Source organism: Atta colombica, unplaced genomic scaffold (genome assembly GCF_001594045.1).
Source record: "Atta colombica isolate Treedump-2 unplaced genomic scaffold, Acol1.0 scaffold111, whole genome shotgun sequence".
NCBI lineage: Eukaryota > Metazoa > Arthropoda > Insecta > Hymenoptera > Formicidae > Atta > Atta colombica.
The window spans coordinates 906870-922895 of NW_017259197.1; the positions used below are offsets into that span (position 1 = coordinate 906870).

General features: G+C 35.2%; 1 protein-coding gene across 11 annotated transcripts in view; it reads left to right on the forward strand.

The window, feature by feature from the left end:
- The window catches only part of LOC108693943 (zinc finger protein 36, C3H1 type-like 3), a 354810-nt gene that overhangs the window by 201258 nt on the left and 137526 nt on the right, over positions 1-16026 (forward strand). The gene's annotated exons all lie outside the window — the stretch shown is intronic.

Consider the following 16026-nt stretch of genomic DNA (forward strand, 5'->3'; position numbering starts at 1 on the left):
TATATATATATATATATATACCACTTCAAGTAGGTAATTTTATTATTCGATATCGCGGGACTTGCAGGCGCCGTGCGATCGATCATTTTCAATTACAAAAATATCCATCTACGACTACGCGGTGCCTATTACAACAGTATGTAAAGGTCGCGTGCGTCGAAGCCACTAGACACAACGTCGCCGTGTATTTCTAAATTTGCATCTCTGCCGTCGACAAGCATGCAAGCGAAAACGGGAATGGATTTGCGAGGAGGACGAATGGGATAAATTAATCGGCGACATGTCGGCGCGTCGTATATTTTTGCGAATAAAAATTGAATATTGTTTAAGAGTTTCGAAATTCTGATACTAATTGTTTGATTTTCTTTAAAAATTAAATATTTTGAAAATGTAATCTTCTATTTCGTGCATGAAATGATGATTATTATCTAAAAGTCAAAGATTTTGGAAGTTATTATTTATTAATTGATTAAATTTAATGCAAAATGCAGAAACTATGTTTATTCAAGAAGTGCCCTTTGACTTGAGTACAATGATGAGGCTAAAGTTACTTTTAATGTCTATTTATTATACTTATCTTTTTTTTTTTGATCGTAACAAGTTAAAATAAGTTACAGATAGAAACGAGAATTAATTAATTGAATTGAGATTAACTGATTTATTAATAAATTTGTTTATCTATCATGAATCAGCTTTTCATTTTTTATAATCTTAATTGTAGCCTATATGTTTGTAATAAATTTTTAAAAATTGAGTTAATCCCAATTGAAACACTAAGTTTAACGAAACTATTAAGAAACTAATTCTTAAACTTGTCATTAACATTTTAACTGCGATTAATTAATTTTTTTTATATTACATAATTAAGATTATAGAAGTTTAAAGAAAAATGCTGATTAATAATAGATAAACAAATGTCAATTGTTTTATCGATATCAGTTAATATCAATTCAAATAATTTTCTTTTATTTGCAATTTAGAACTACGATCCAGATAAATAAGTGAACGGTTTACTTTTATAAAAGTAATAATAATCAAATAGAAAATGAATTCTGAAATAGCACAAGAAGAGAGATCTCCTATTTTTAAATATTTTCACACTTTATTATATTGAATATAATTATTAAATTATTAAAATACATTGAATATAATTATTTAACTTTAACTCGTATCTTTATCAAATTATAAAATATTTTTAATTGTTAGAAATATTAATTTTTACATTATTCACTCATATTTTCTACATACTTTATTTTATCAATAAATATAATTAATCAATTTCATAAATATAATTTTATGTAATATTTTGAACATAGATATAATATTATAAGATAACACAAAATTACAAATTCATTGATATGATATCTCATATATGTTCTTAATTATTTATTTCGTGTACGCGCATATATAATTCTTTAGTCTTTTGTTTTACCTAGATTTTTGCTCAAAATATTTACAACAGTTTACTGTATGAACATTTGGCAGAACGTATATTTGCTTTTGAAAAAAGAAAAGCAGACAACTTTCCGTTTGGCATGCTTCGCTATTGGTTTCGCACGAACCCGCCATGAGCGATGTAGGTGCAATCAGCCATTACTGCTGAAGTGTAAATCCTATCGGATAAGCAAAAACGCCGCCGGATACACTTTCAAACATCTGCCATAGTTTCGGGCGGAATTCCGCGACATGCAGAAGTTCGTACGCGCATTGATGCGGCGTGAACTCGCTCATGCCAGCTCATACCCCGACGCAGACTGTGCGGCGACGTGCGTGTCATTTGAAATTCTTTCACTTGCGCCTCGTTTATTATCTACGGTAATGTCTCGCTTTGGCTTTAATTTTAAGCGGATACGGCAACGTGCTAGCAGACGGTAACCCGATGCAGTAAATCCGCGACAGACCGGACGGCGACGATGCGTTGGCATACTCAGTCTTTCCGTCCATTCCATTCCTACAACGTTATCTCGAAAGCTTCTATCCTGATTGTAAGTGAACTCTTGGGAGTGAGAGGATAACGTGGGAAGTAAAGAGCGCGAGAGAAAGGAAAAGAGAGAAGACGAAGAAAGATAGAGATAGAGCTTTGGGACAGACCCGACATTTCGTTCGCTTTCGAAGACAGCACTGCGCTTCGAGTCTAATTACTCGAGTAAAGCTCAAGTCGCGAGTACCTTGGTAAATAAACGAAGTAAACGAGCGGGCCGGACTGTCCGCTTTCAACGATGTGTCCGTAGCCGACGCGTAATTGCGAGTAAAACTCAAACTGGCGTGCAAAGTGCTCGACGCGACGGGAACAGACCAGTATTTTTCAATCTCTAGAATTTAGCGGGATACTAATCCGCTAGGTAGATAGTTTGAATTTTAGTGAAAAGTTTACCGGAATTTACTTTGTATATTTTAAAATGCTTTTATGATAGTAAATTTCAATGATATTTTTTAATTGATGGAAGAGCTTAGAAAAATTGAACTCAACAGATAAATTTTGTTTTATTTTAAATTTAGTCATTTCAACTGATCAAGATAAATATAAATATATGCATTATAAACGAAAATGGCTAAAATGACATTTGATCATATTTCTAAAAGTATATTCTTTTTTTCGATATTACTTGATTTTCGATATTACTTTGATCAATAATTTTCTATCAAATTAAAAATAATTTTTCTCTTTTTTGAAAAAACTTATTTTTTTACTTTTGAAGTAAGAGAACGTTATTTTTTAATTAATAAGAATGCTGATTAAAATTAGATCTCAATAAGTAAATTTTATACGAAGAAAAATACTGTGTGCTCAGTTATATAATTTTATTTTATTATTTATATTTAGAGGTAAACATATATCTTTCTATTTTCTATAAAATATAAAAATATTTCAATAATAATTAGAATTATTAATAGATATTTATTCGTATAAATTTTTTAAGAAGGAGAACATGAATTTTATGAGAAATAAACTATACTGTCAAATATTATGTTAATCAACTAATAAATTGTCTACTATGTTTAAGTGAATTTATATGCTTGAATTAAAGGATCTGACCGTTTAATTTAGTGATAACTTGTACCGCATGCGTGTGACAGCGGTTTACGATGGGAGACCACGTGCCCGCGTGTGCTCGACATTAGTCATGAGCTTATGTAATCGAACATATACTATACATTGGCTACCAAAGACGATTTTACATGTAGTTACATTCGTTTTCAACAATGGGTGTGACGTAGCTTCTGCGACTGCAGTTGTTAGCGGAACTCACAGCGAGTGAGCGGAGCGGACAGCGCGCCGTAATTCGATAGTCTACCGAATGCAAACTCACTCTCCCCTCTTTTGCATAGTGCCGCGTTCATCTCGGGCAAACAAAAGAACGTCTATATGTGACGTTACACACGCCTTCGGTAAGCAAAGGACCGACGTCGGTTCACGGGAACCCTCGTTGCACAATAAACTCAACCCGATGGGCTTTAGGTCTCCGCTACGTTTGTTTGTGTAGTTGCAAGGAATTGACGTGTCGTGTAAATCTATATGGGGTGTTGCAAAAGTGTGTATCATGTAAAAATTGTATTCATAGGTTGCGCAAAAAAGAAATTCGATGAAATAATACACTTGTTTTCAATAAAAGTTACCAATAGTTACAAAGCTATATTTTTAAATTGTTTATTTTCTAATAATGTAACTTTATATGTAACAAAATATTTACTAAACGATTTGAATCAGCGTTAATTTAATCTAATCTGATTTAATTTATTCTTATTAATTATTCCGTCAAAATTAGAAAATATTTATGTGAACGTCAAGTTTGAAATTTGTTCTTTCATATTAGCGATACAATCACTTTAAGTTTTCAGACAATGTTCTTTGAGAGAAATGTAGAATTCAATGTACCGAAATTGTACGCTCAGATGAGAGTAGATACGTTTGTCTGCCCATGATAAAATACTTAGTAGGTAAATGTTTCGAGGTACTCTTGTCCTCGTGCATTTGGTCAACAGAAACAGTGGAGGAACTGCCTACCGCGCGTGCAAATATGACAGCAATATCAATATCTGTTTACGACATTGAACCGCGGCAATGCGTTGGGTTAACGTCCGCCGTATGGTACTATTATTTTATATGAATACCATGTCGATGTGACCATGTCTTTTTTTCGCATATTGAACACGTTTATCACATCGCTTCATTCGTGTTTCTGCGAGCGGGACGCGCGTCCGTCATTTACTTTTATCGCTTAGAATTTCCGCTCTATTTGGAACAAATTCCATTTTACATAACGAGCGTCCATTAATATATTAAATGACCTAAAAGAATCTTCCAAGAGCCGGACGTGACTGGAATAGGTATAGGACTTTATCTCGACGAAGAAAAATCTGTATATAGTGTGATTACTGTAACTTTCATGATTGTTGCCATTTCAAGACAAAAATTCTGTGTCAACGGAGATGATCTTTTAAACCTTGTCCGCTGGTGTATATATCCATAATTAACTGACGTTCAATTTAGTGGTATACCCGGTTACTCGGTGTGGTTACCCGATTGTAACCACTAAGAGATGTTTATTCAAGCATAATTAATGTCAGTAATTATCACGCAACTATCTATTTTACGTGATTGTTAAAAAATTATTAATCACTGTATCTTGTTCTTTACGTAAATTTCTATGTGTATATTTTTTAAACATTCCTCATAAAGGGATCTGACATGCTCGATGAAACACTTGCATGTCACAAAGTGTTAAGAGGGCCAATTTAATCCAATGTCTGTGTGTGCGATGCGATAAACAGATCTCCCGGCGTATTTCCAGGCAAAATGGAAAAAGGAGATTTCGCGGAATTGTCGGGATTTAGCGGAAGGACAGAATGGCAGGGACGCAGGGCGCGATGACTCTGACAAAAGGGCTGTAAGGGGGTAACAGGGAACATGAGGAGAGACTGAGCAGGACGGAATTGGGAGAAAGAGAGAGAATCCAACGAAGCGGATAGTAGAACCCGACGGAGTCGGCCGAGCATCGGATGGCTGAAGGGATGGTAGGCTGGATTCAATTACTTGGAGAACAATACTGCTTCGCCGTCATTGTTTGCTCGAGCACTTGCTCAGGTTTTCCTGGTCTGGGACCCCTAGCGTCGTATCCCATGTCCCGTTACACCATGATATTTTGTTTGTTTGCTATAACATCGACGATGACAAGGACTGAAATGAGGACAAGAATAAGGATAAGGAGGAAGACGAGGACGAGGATGATGACATCGAAGACTGCAGTTTGTCTTGTTGGTGTTAGCATTCACAAAAGTCACCTCAGTCACCTTTATTGATAAAACGTCGAATGCATTGGACCAGTTGTCTCCTGATTTCTAACGCTATTTCAGATCGCGAATTGAACGATAATTCTTCTGCACGTGCAATGTACTGAGATTCTTGGCGGCGATGGTGAAACGTGGCTTCCGGCGCTTGTAGTATTCCCATGTGTCCGGGCACCGCTCCCTAGCGCAAAATAAAGATGGATGTATCTATTTGTCTTTCCATCCTCTCGCCTATCTATCTGTTTATTTATCTGTATTTATCTTCATCTATCTGTCGATCCATGTTGGTTATTTACTCGCGAACGGTCGTGGATCTTTGGATCTTTACCAATTTTGATACTTTTTTCTGCTGATATCTCTGTCAACGTTTTGCTCGACGTCTTGCACACAAAATATTGTACTTTTAGCATTTGTCTTTATTAGTTGTATACCAAAACGGTAAGCAATTTATTGGTATAAATTTGATTATCGGTATAAATATTTTGTTATTACTGAATGTTAAGAATTATGGGTAACCGAAATATAGAAATTTTTGTCTGTTAATTAATTTAATTTTTGTTTGTTAATTTTAACATGTAAATTTTCCGCAAAGCGAACCATTGTTACAGTGTTTATCTGATCATTTCATGTCCATCATTTATAGACAGCTTCAAACCATAAGGAATCTTGTAAATTGACGATGCCGACGTTTTTGTCTGGCTAACTCTATCGCGACCATTTTATTTCTATTCCCATGTGGGACAGCTTTCGCGTGCTCTCACCTAGAATGGTGCATGCGTACGTGCAAATAAATCGTAAAAACTTTTTGTTCTAAAAACGGCCGACCGAATGTGACGAGCGACGGTCGTTCGTTATACCCGGACAATGAAATCCGTCGTCTACCTACGATGTCCTAGTCGCGGTGATATTTGCAAGCCTCAATGGTTATGACTCTTTATGTCCTTCAAAATTGATACGGAAACTATTCGATTTCTATATTTGTTCTCTCAATTCGAATTTCGAAGCTGTTGTTGCAAAATTGGTCAAAAATACTCTTACATGCTGAGTTAAGTTAAAAAGAAACTTTTTAAGAGAAATATGATGTGATCAAATAATATGTGATCATTTTTATTACATTTCTATTTTTATATTGACAACAATTTGTATGTATGCACACAGTTAAAAAGTAGTTTCCGATTCATTGATAATTTTTTTGTTTCTGTGCGAGTATAAATCTTCATGTGTAATCCTTTTTACATCTCAAACTTTAGAACATATTTAAATATATATGAGTTTTTTTTAGAACTTTCGCGATTTACGAAATCTTAATTTTTTTGCATGAAAATTTAGTTCTGTTTATTTTACGGTAATCGATACATTCCTCTGAGTTGCCTAGCAATATCATAATTTCTTTATTATTCGTGACACTGCGCTATTTATAGAAGTGTCTTCGTTATGCAAGTTTCAGTTGAAACGCGTCGCCGCGAACTCGTCTCCATTTCCGTGGGCGTGAGTCTGGATTTTTAATGAATTTTTAAGTATTCAATTTTTGTGCCGAGTCTCATTCGCCTTCTTCTTCTTTCTCTCTCTCTCTCTCTCTCTCTCTCTCTCTCTCTCTCTCTCGTAACTTTCAACAGTCGCACCAGGTTCGAGTAGATGAAGTTGAGAAGGCAGAGTCGCAAAATGGCTGCGAAAGAGAACTGTTGGTGGGTGAACGTAAAGTGCCGGGACGCCGAGCGAACGGGAGGAAGCGGTACGTCGGAAAGTGGAATAATGAATAATTCCGAAAGAGGGATTCGTCTTGCAGCCGCGCGCACTTCGGCGATACAGAAACCGAATTCGCTAGTTGTTCCTTCATGAAAGCTCGAAAGGAGAGATTCGCGTTCACGCGGTTTTATCAATTCTCTCGTTTTCCGTTAAGCGATTTTGTGCTCTAAGAAGAAGCGAAATTTATGCAAGCTTATGTAGTAAGAATTTGTTTTATAATAAAGTTGGTTTGTAAGCTAAGTCTGATTATTTTGCAGTAATAATAATGTCAATATCATTGTGTCAATATCAGACAAGTTTCAATATGATGAAATAATACCACTTATTGTTTATTAAACTTATTTAAACGTATTTATATTATATCTGTATTTAATATTATATGTAACGCTAACGGAGAGATTTAATCTTATAATAATATAATGATAGCACTAAATACAAATATATTGAAACAATTTGGGTAATTATATGATACGTGAATATTTATTATCTTATACACTGTTAAATATGAAAGAAATAACCCAATTTCTTGAGTTAAAATAACATTTTGCTATTTCTAATATTTCTTGCATATTATATACACCAAATTATAAATCGTTCCATTTCTGCTTCTGTGTTAGTTTCGAAGTAAACAACATATATTAACGTATGCATCTAGTAAATAATAAATTAAATGTTAGTCAAATTTAATATTTTTTAATTAGATTGTTTAACTCCGTTGTTTCAGTTGAATGATACATTGAATAGAAGCAGTGAAGAGACTTATTAGAAATGATAGAAAAATAATTCAAATTGGGTATAATTTGATATTATGAATTTAACAATATAATGTACATAATATTATAATGAATTCAACCAACGCAAATATAGTGCAGAGACCAAGAGATTAAATGCAAATGTGAAGGAATGGCATCATAGATCAGATAATTACATCGACATACAAAATCTATGATGATTTTATTATCTACGTAAAAATACGATAAGTTCAATTGCGGACAGGAATAACGACAGGGACAGGAACGTGATTGTAATTCCAGTGATGTGTTTCTCGTAATTACGCACGACGCGTCACGTTTCGGCACCGAATAATTTTTGCCGCGGGGGCAGCAAGAGAAACAGAGAGGACATCCAGAAAAATCGAGAACTCGACACCGAGTGTGACTGGGTATGTATATTTTCTCCGCGAATATTCCGCGTTGCCGAACGTGCCGCGGAATCCGCGGTGGTGATAGCACGGTCGCGCCCGTTGGCAGATATGGGCCGGCAAAAAGCAGAAATGAGAAATGCTAATGGCATTCCGTTCTCAGCACTATCATCTTTCACGGGGATCGGACAAAAAAAAATAGAGACGCGACGAGGGACGGGGGTGGTAGGGTGAAAACGAACAGCGCATGCCGCTGTTTGCACAGTCGTAATAGGTAGGCTTGTAGGTATTGGGATATACTTTACGCTAGGACTCGACCGTTGATATCGCTCATCCTGAATATTTTATAAGATGCTGGAATAAAATAAAACTCATCGTGACACATCGAAGTCAGTGCCTCTTCCTTTCCTAATTTCTTCTCTTTCGTTTACCATACTCATTACATCTTCGTGCTACTCGAGACGAAATGGAATAATTTCGTTCTTTTGCCTCATTAAAATGTTAATTGTTTTTCTTCTAGTCGATTAATTTCGTTCTACTTTTCAGCAGCTTTATAACGCCACAATTCTTATGTGCGGCTTTTTCGCCTGTATTAAGTTAATTTTGAAATTAAATTTGTAATATTTTAAAAATTTGTGTCTATTTTTTTGATATCACCAATCTTTTCTCTTTTTTCTTCATTTTTCTTAGATATTTCTTCTTTTATATCTTTTATATCATTTCTTCAAGAATTAATTTAAATGTCAACTTGTCACAAAATGACGGTGCAGAAATTTAGGAAGACTTTAAGAAACAGAGACGACCGTCGTCGAGAATGTTCGTTGTTAATTACATACAGTCGGAAAGACATTAGCCGCCTTCTGCGCGCGACGCACACACTGTCAGAAGATCTCGACCGGAAGAGCGTGTATGAAGTATTAGTGAGGATGAGAGCGGTGGAAGACAATGCAGTGGATACGAACTAATTGCCGGATTCTCCTGCCGTCTAGTGGACCAAGAAGATTAACTGCACACCCATTCTCCTCGCCATGTACCCTCACTTCTGTTTTCTCCTCTCTAACCTTCTTGTCTCTCTTCGTTTTCCTCTTCGTTGCCATACGCTGAGATAGAGTGAGAGAGCGAGAGAGAGAGAGAGAGAGAGCTCCAGTTCGTATATATAAATTAGTTGAATTTACTTCTGCCTGTATGTGCTCGAATATTATATTAATTAGTAATTTAACCCTTAAATGTGCACTCGTTTCTCAGCATTTACGATCTTATGTACAAATATATTACATTTTATTCGAGAATATCATAAACTTGCATTTTTAAATATTGATAAAACATTATGAGACAAATGATTAAAATCCTTCATGGATAATTGAAAATAGAACATAAAAAATAGAACATAATCATATATTTTTACTTTCTTTTATATTTTAATTTTTTATATGGAATGTTTAAAAAGATATTTTTTTTATATATATACGTTATATTTTATTATATAAAACTTAAATACTTTTTGCTCTATTTTATACATTCTCGATTTCTTTAAGAAAAAATTGATTGGAAATTAAAAAATTTGTAGCAATTGAAAGGAAGAGCGTTAATTTTTTGAAACACAATGCGGAATAATTATTCCTATTTTAAAATACATTTTTTTCTCCGAAATTTACTGTTCGTATAAGTATTAGTTTCTATTATCATTAGTATTTGATATTTACAATACCGATCTGGAAGATCCTTGCAACATCAGTTGGATAAAAATGATTACCTCGCGAGAATATAAGAGAACGAAACAGTGTGGCGTATCAGTAAATAAACATGATACACGAGGTCGCATCATCTACAGTGCTAGCTTGTTAAATGCTACACAATGGAACGACTTACGTTCGTTTAATCTTAAATGCGAATTCTGCGGTATCTCAAGGGGTTGTAATTCAACGTGCCTCATTCTCCATCCTTCCGTGACCTTTCTGCCCTCTACCTTCTCTCATTCTCGACATAAAGGATGAAATGAAGCCGAAATACCACGCTCTGCTCCCTTCCCCCTCTCCCCTGCCATTCTCCACCGCATCACCACTACCATCACCACCATCACCGGTGGCGGTATTTTCCGCCACCATATCGTCTCTACCTTAACCTCGAGTGCCGCGAATTCTCCTATTCTTTATCCTTCTCTTTTCCGCCTTTTTCGCTACCGATCGTTGAAAGAGCGTGCTGCTTACCCGTAAAGCGGCAAAGAATTCACTCGTTATTGAATCAATATTGTGCAAACCTATCAGCGACCCCCACCTCCCCGTATACCCCTCTCATCTCAGCTTGTGGTATCACCTTCTCCTTTTCTTCTCCCCGCGTTTTGCCATCTAAAAAGTTCCGATATGACGCCGAAGGAAAGTATTGTCTCCCCCACTTCCGTTCCCCTACTTTCCTCCCCCTCATTCCTCCTTTTTCTCGTTATCGATCTGTGTGCAAATATTGAACCACGTCAGCATGGGCGAGAACGAAAGTGGGAAAGGCTCGACGAGACGGCGTAGGAAAAGAGGATAGAACGAGAAAAGGAGCGAGCCGTAGTGGTGGTACAAACCGCGGACAGGGGTGAAAAGGGAGCGAAGCGGGATAGCAGATAGAGAGCGTAGTCTTTCCATCGCGGATGAATTTAATAGGGTAGCGTTCCGGTGCATTCCAGTTGAGTTAACGACACGAGGATCCTCGAAGTCAATTAGAGAAAATCTCTTTGGCGTCGTGTGTGGCTTCCTCTTCTCCTATAGTACCGTATCGATAACCGTGCTTGTGAAATCGTCGTTGGCACGTAAACAATGTGCATGTGCTAAACAATCCATATGATTCCTCGAAAGTAGAATCTCTCTTCTTTTTCTTATTGTCCAACTGGTGCTTATGTCGCAGATTGTCGGAGCAGGTCGTTTTCAACTGGTCCGTCAACTGAACGGACGACAGTTCGTGAAATTGCGGTGATTTATCATTTCTCACAGAACATAAGATTCGCCGTTTAAGACGATTGTTTTGACAAAAGCTCCTCAAGAGACTTCTTTCTTGTGTCTTTATGTGACAAAAGAATTACGAGCAATAGCGGAATCAAGCAAGTAATTGAATCAAATATTGGATATACTGCGATTTTCAAAATAAATTTATCCGATGTCATAATTTATAATAAAGTGTCATTATATGCACGCGCGCACGCACGCACGCACGAATAGAAGTTAATATAATTTGATTATTTATATAATTAATGATAATTGAATTTATATTATAAATTTTGATACAAAGTTATTAAGTCTAATACTTAATATGAAGTTTTAATACATAATTTTAAAAACGTTAAATCATTGTGAAACTACTATATTACTTGACGATATAACTTCATCTAAGTACTACTATCATTTGAATCTCGAACATTTAATTATCAAGTTTATATATTACTTAATAATTGTCTCTAAAAAAGAAATGTTAGATTTATCGATCAAAGATGAATTAAAATAGTAATAGAAAAATATAAATAATTAAAAAAGAATAATTATAAAAGAAACAACAAAGAAAAATATTGTCGGAAATTCTCTAATGTTTAGATAGCAGTCGTTTAACAGATTCTTTTCAATCGCGATCTATTTTTATTTGCGTCGACGACAGCCGTCGACATTTATTCGACATGGACGTATATCATGTTCAATAAAGTATCACGGTCCTACACTGCGGTCAACTTTTGCTATCCGCGTGATATGCGTCCGGTAACTTCATTTGCAAATTATACCGTGCATTTTCGCGATTAATGTGCAACGACTTCGCGCGCAAAGCGAGCAGTGAAGAGTAGAATGAAGCGAATGGAAGTAGAGGAGAAAATCGCTGGATAGATGATATGAATGGTTCATTTTGCGAGGAGGGCTAATATTTCGTCCGTGGGGAAAACATCCTGTGAAAGAGATGCTCGTTTCTCTCTCCTTTCGCTCTCTCTATCTCTGTCTTTCTCCTCTTCTTCCTTCCTTTCTCCTCTATCTTCTCCTCTTCCCACGATCTGCTTCATCTGACACAATTTAACCGCGTTTTACCGTGCATACGCGTGTTTGTTCGATATTATAGCGACCGCAGTACTGTTTACGTTCGCGTGCATTCCGCCGATATTTTTTATGACTTGAATTTTATACGTCACACACTTCATCCCTAGCGTGCGGCCACCATTACTACCCTCAACAGTTTTTTAACTACTACGTTTTCGAACGTAGTAGTTTGCCGATATTGTTTGCCAGCTGCATGTTATTTTTCTCCCTTCTATATATTTTGTACATCCTATCGCTGTAGTGAAGTCTTCAGTACAAATGTTAGGTGTTGTACTTATATATGATTTTGACGTATCGTTTTTGTTTACATTTATATACATCGAAAAAATATTTTAATAAATATTTGTTTAAATGATTCTAAATCAGTATTCACTAAATGTTAACATATGCTGTAAAAATCATTAATTTGATTTAAAGTAAAATTTGATTTTTAAGTAAAAACGCATTTATTGTAAGTAAATGTTTACTATTCAAAGAAATATATATTGAAATTTAGTAAATTTTTTTTTAATACAATGTATATTTTCTTTTGTGTGTTTTACATTCGAGTAAATGTATCTTAACTAATAATGTGGAAATAATTTCCACATAATATTTGACTGTATACTGTGTCTTTACTATTAAGTGCAAATAATGCTACATGATCTTCTGCGAGTGATTTGTGGACACGACGATATATTTAAATTTATCACGTTTCCGTATGATCGTATATTCATGCTCTTCTTTTATTTTCATAGCTGCGCGCTCGACCATCCTATATTGATTGGTCGTGTTGTTTCTATGAAAAGTGCGAGCGTTAGGATCGATTCACTACAGGATATATGGGATCGACCGATATCAAGTTTATAATAGGAAATATTTCTTTTTTTTTCCTCCTCTCTGATGGACCGTTCGACTGCGATTCGGATGTATTTTTAATTTTCTCGAAATCGCGTGATGTCACGCACAAAATACATCGCTCTCTCTCTCTCTCTCTCTCTCTCTCTCTCTCTCTCTATATATATATATATATATATATATAAATACCGAAATTTGTGTAATAGCTTTTAGCGCGACGCGATTCATTATCGTGTGCTAAAACACCGCTGATTAAAGTTGATCTTGTAACGATTAACTGGATACGATGTATCGCCGCACTTACATTGCCATGTGTATTCGATGCGATTCTGTATATTTCATGCGATACATTATTTAATGCTTTTTATTTTGTGCTGAAAACAAGTGATTAAATTGGTAAATCCTTCATAATTATTCATATGCAATTAAAAGAAGCGAATTATCTACTTCTACTGTAATGAATACAAAGCTTTAATTTTTAATACCTAATAGTTCGTTGATAACTAAATGTCTGTTGCTCTTAAAGCTATTATCGTTAATCAAAACAATCTTATTTTCTTTTCTTCTTTCTCTTTTCACACAAAATATATTTATTCTCAAATTTATATAATCTTGAAAAAAAAAGAAAGTGCAAATTTATCAAGAATTTTATTTCTATTAATATTATATTTATTTTGGTAAAAAAACCTAGCACACACGATATTATTTGCTCAATGAATTATATTTTAGCTGCATATTTTGATAACATTCTAGTTGTTTGATGTATTTATAAAAAATCTATTGCGATATAACTTTCATGCAGCATATGCGTACGGATTTAATAGACGCACGTGAAATCTTCTCTCTTTCTTCTCTCTCTCTCTCTCTCTCTCTCTCTCTCTCTCTCTCTTTCCCCTCTTTTACTCTTTCGTTTCGAATAACACGTAACGTCGTGTCACGTCGCGGAGAAAAATGTTTTTTATGTACCGGAGTCGGGCTTGTCCCGCGGGAAATGTTACGCGCGTGACACAACCAAACCTACGAAATTACTTTTTGAAATCCCCGTCTATCCTTGCCGTCTTTCTCGCTTCCTCGGTGCTTCCTAATACCTCAAAAAAGCTTAACTCCTTTTTTAGGATGTAAGGTCTGTTTAAAATTTTACGAAACTTTTTCAGAACTTATGTGCTTCTTAGCTACTTAAAAGCGGATGTGTTTATCACGATATCTTCATAAAAGGTACTTTAAAGTTATTGCTTTTGAACTGTCATAAGAAAAGCCATCTATCTTTCTCTCTCTCTCTCTCTCTCTCTCTCTCTCTTCTTTTCGTATATAAATTTTGTACGATGATTAAAAATTAACGATTATCAAACCTTGAAATTTGTATAATTTGTGTGACTGTATGAACGGAGATTTTTTTATTACATTAAAATGATTTGTGTTTCCTCATTTTTTGTATTTAATTGAACGTATAAATTATTAATTATTATAAATTTTAATTCATTTTTTGTTGACCTAATTGATTCTCGATTTTATGGACATTCGTTAAATGCAACAATAATTAACAATAATTAACGATGAACAATGACTGCAATTGTAGAACATAGAAGACATTTAGAACACGTGAAGTGAGAAAAGTTTTAATGTGGGCTTTATTTTATTCTGTGCTTTGTCTTCGCGAGAAGTGTCTGCTAATATTATTACGGAAGGACGACGATGGATCGTAGTGGTAGAGCGGTTAGGAATTGAGATGGAAGTCGCGTTGCGTGTCGTTGGTTGCGCTTTTATTTCAGCGAGAAGTCGCTGAAAGGCGGTTGTTAACATTCCCCCAACTTCCCCCGTGAATAGATGCAGCCGCGCATTGTTCGCCCGATGCGCCGCGCCGCCGAAAATTGAAGCACGTTTCGGCTGCAGCGCTACGTGATGCCCACGGACTGCCGCTTTCTCGTCAGAATACACGGCACACAGCGCGAAATAAGAGGTATACCCGGGGCACAAATCAACCGAATACAAACGTATTCGCGCGTCTCGCGAACACTCGGTCGCTCCTTCCAAACGAACTTTTTCGTTCAAACCTACGTCGCGAGCGTGAATCTAATAAACTGTTGCGAAATGGCCAGGTCTAGAGACCCATACTTTATATCTGCCATATGCCATCACGTCTCGCGGATTTTTTATGCGGCAACATGCTGCATACAGAATAATGTTCTTTCTCTGTCGCTTTGTTTTCCCTTTTCTTTCTTTGCACCGGCACCTGTAATAATATATGTGAAAGTTCAAGGTTTGACGTAGTTATGTATAGTAATTCTAGTAACTGGACTGGGTTATAAATCTTTTCCAAAAAAATAAATTAATGTTAAGAAGAAAAAGATGGTAGAAGTATATTTTAGAAGTACATCGGTGTAGTTGAAAGAAATATAATCGTAAAAGAAACATGGTAAATCACAGTATAAGATATTAAACATTGAAAGATATTCCTCTATTACTTTTTTCTATATATTAACTTATTGTTAGAAACGAACGTTATTAGAATTACTTTGTACAGCGAATGAAATCATCAAAAAGCTTTTTTTAATAGTTTATAATAGTTTATAATAGTTTTTAATAGTTTTTTAATTTACAGTTATTTATATAGTTGATTACGGTAACAATGTAAAAAGTTTTTGTTACAAATTATACACAGAATATATTTTGAAAAGGATTAATATCCACAGTCTCTTTTGTCTCTTCTTTTTATTTGACGGGAATTATTGAATTCTCAGAACACGGGGGTTATGCGACCATATAATATTACGTATGTGTTCACGAACGAATGGTTTTGTATTTTACACGATCCGATGTCTTTCACTTTCTCTGAATATAGTGACGTAAAATTTTTTATATTGCAGTGTGCAGACTTTAGCTTTGAGGTTTTTTTATGGCACGCAAAAAAATTGCTGGCGATCATATATATATATATATATATATATATATATATATATACAC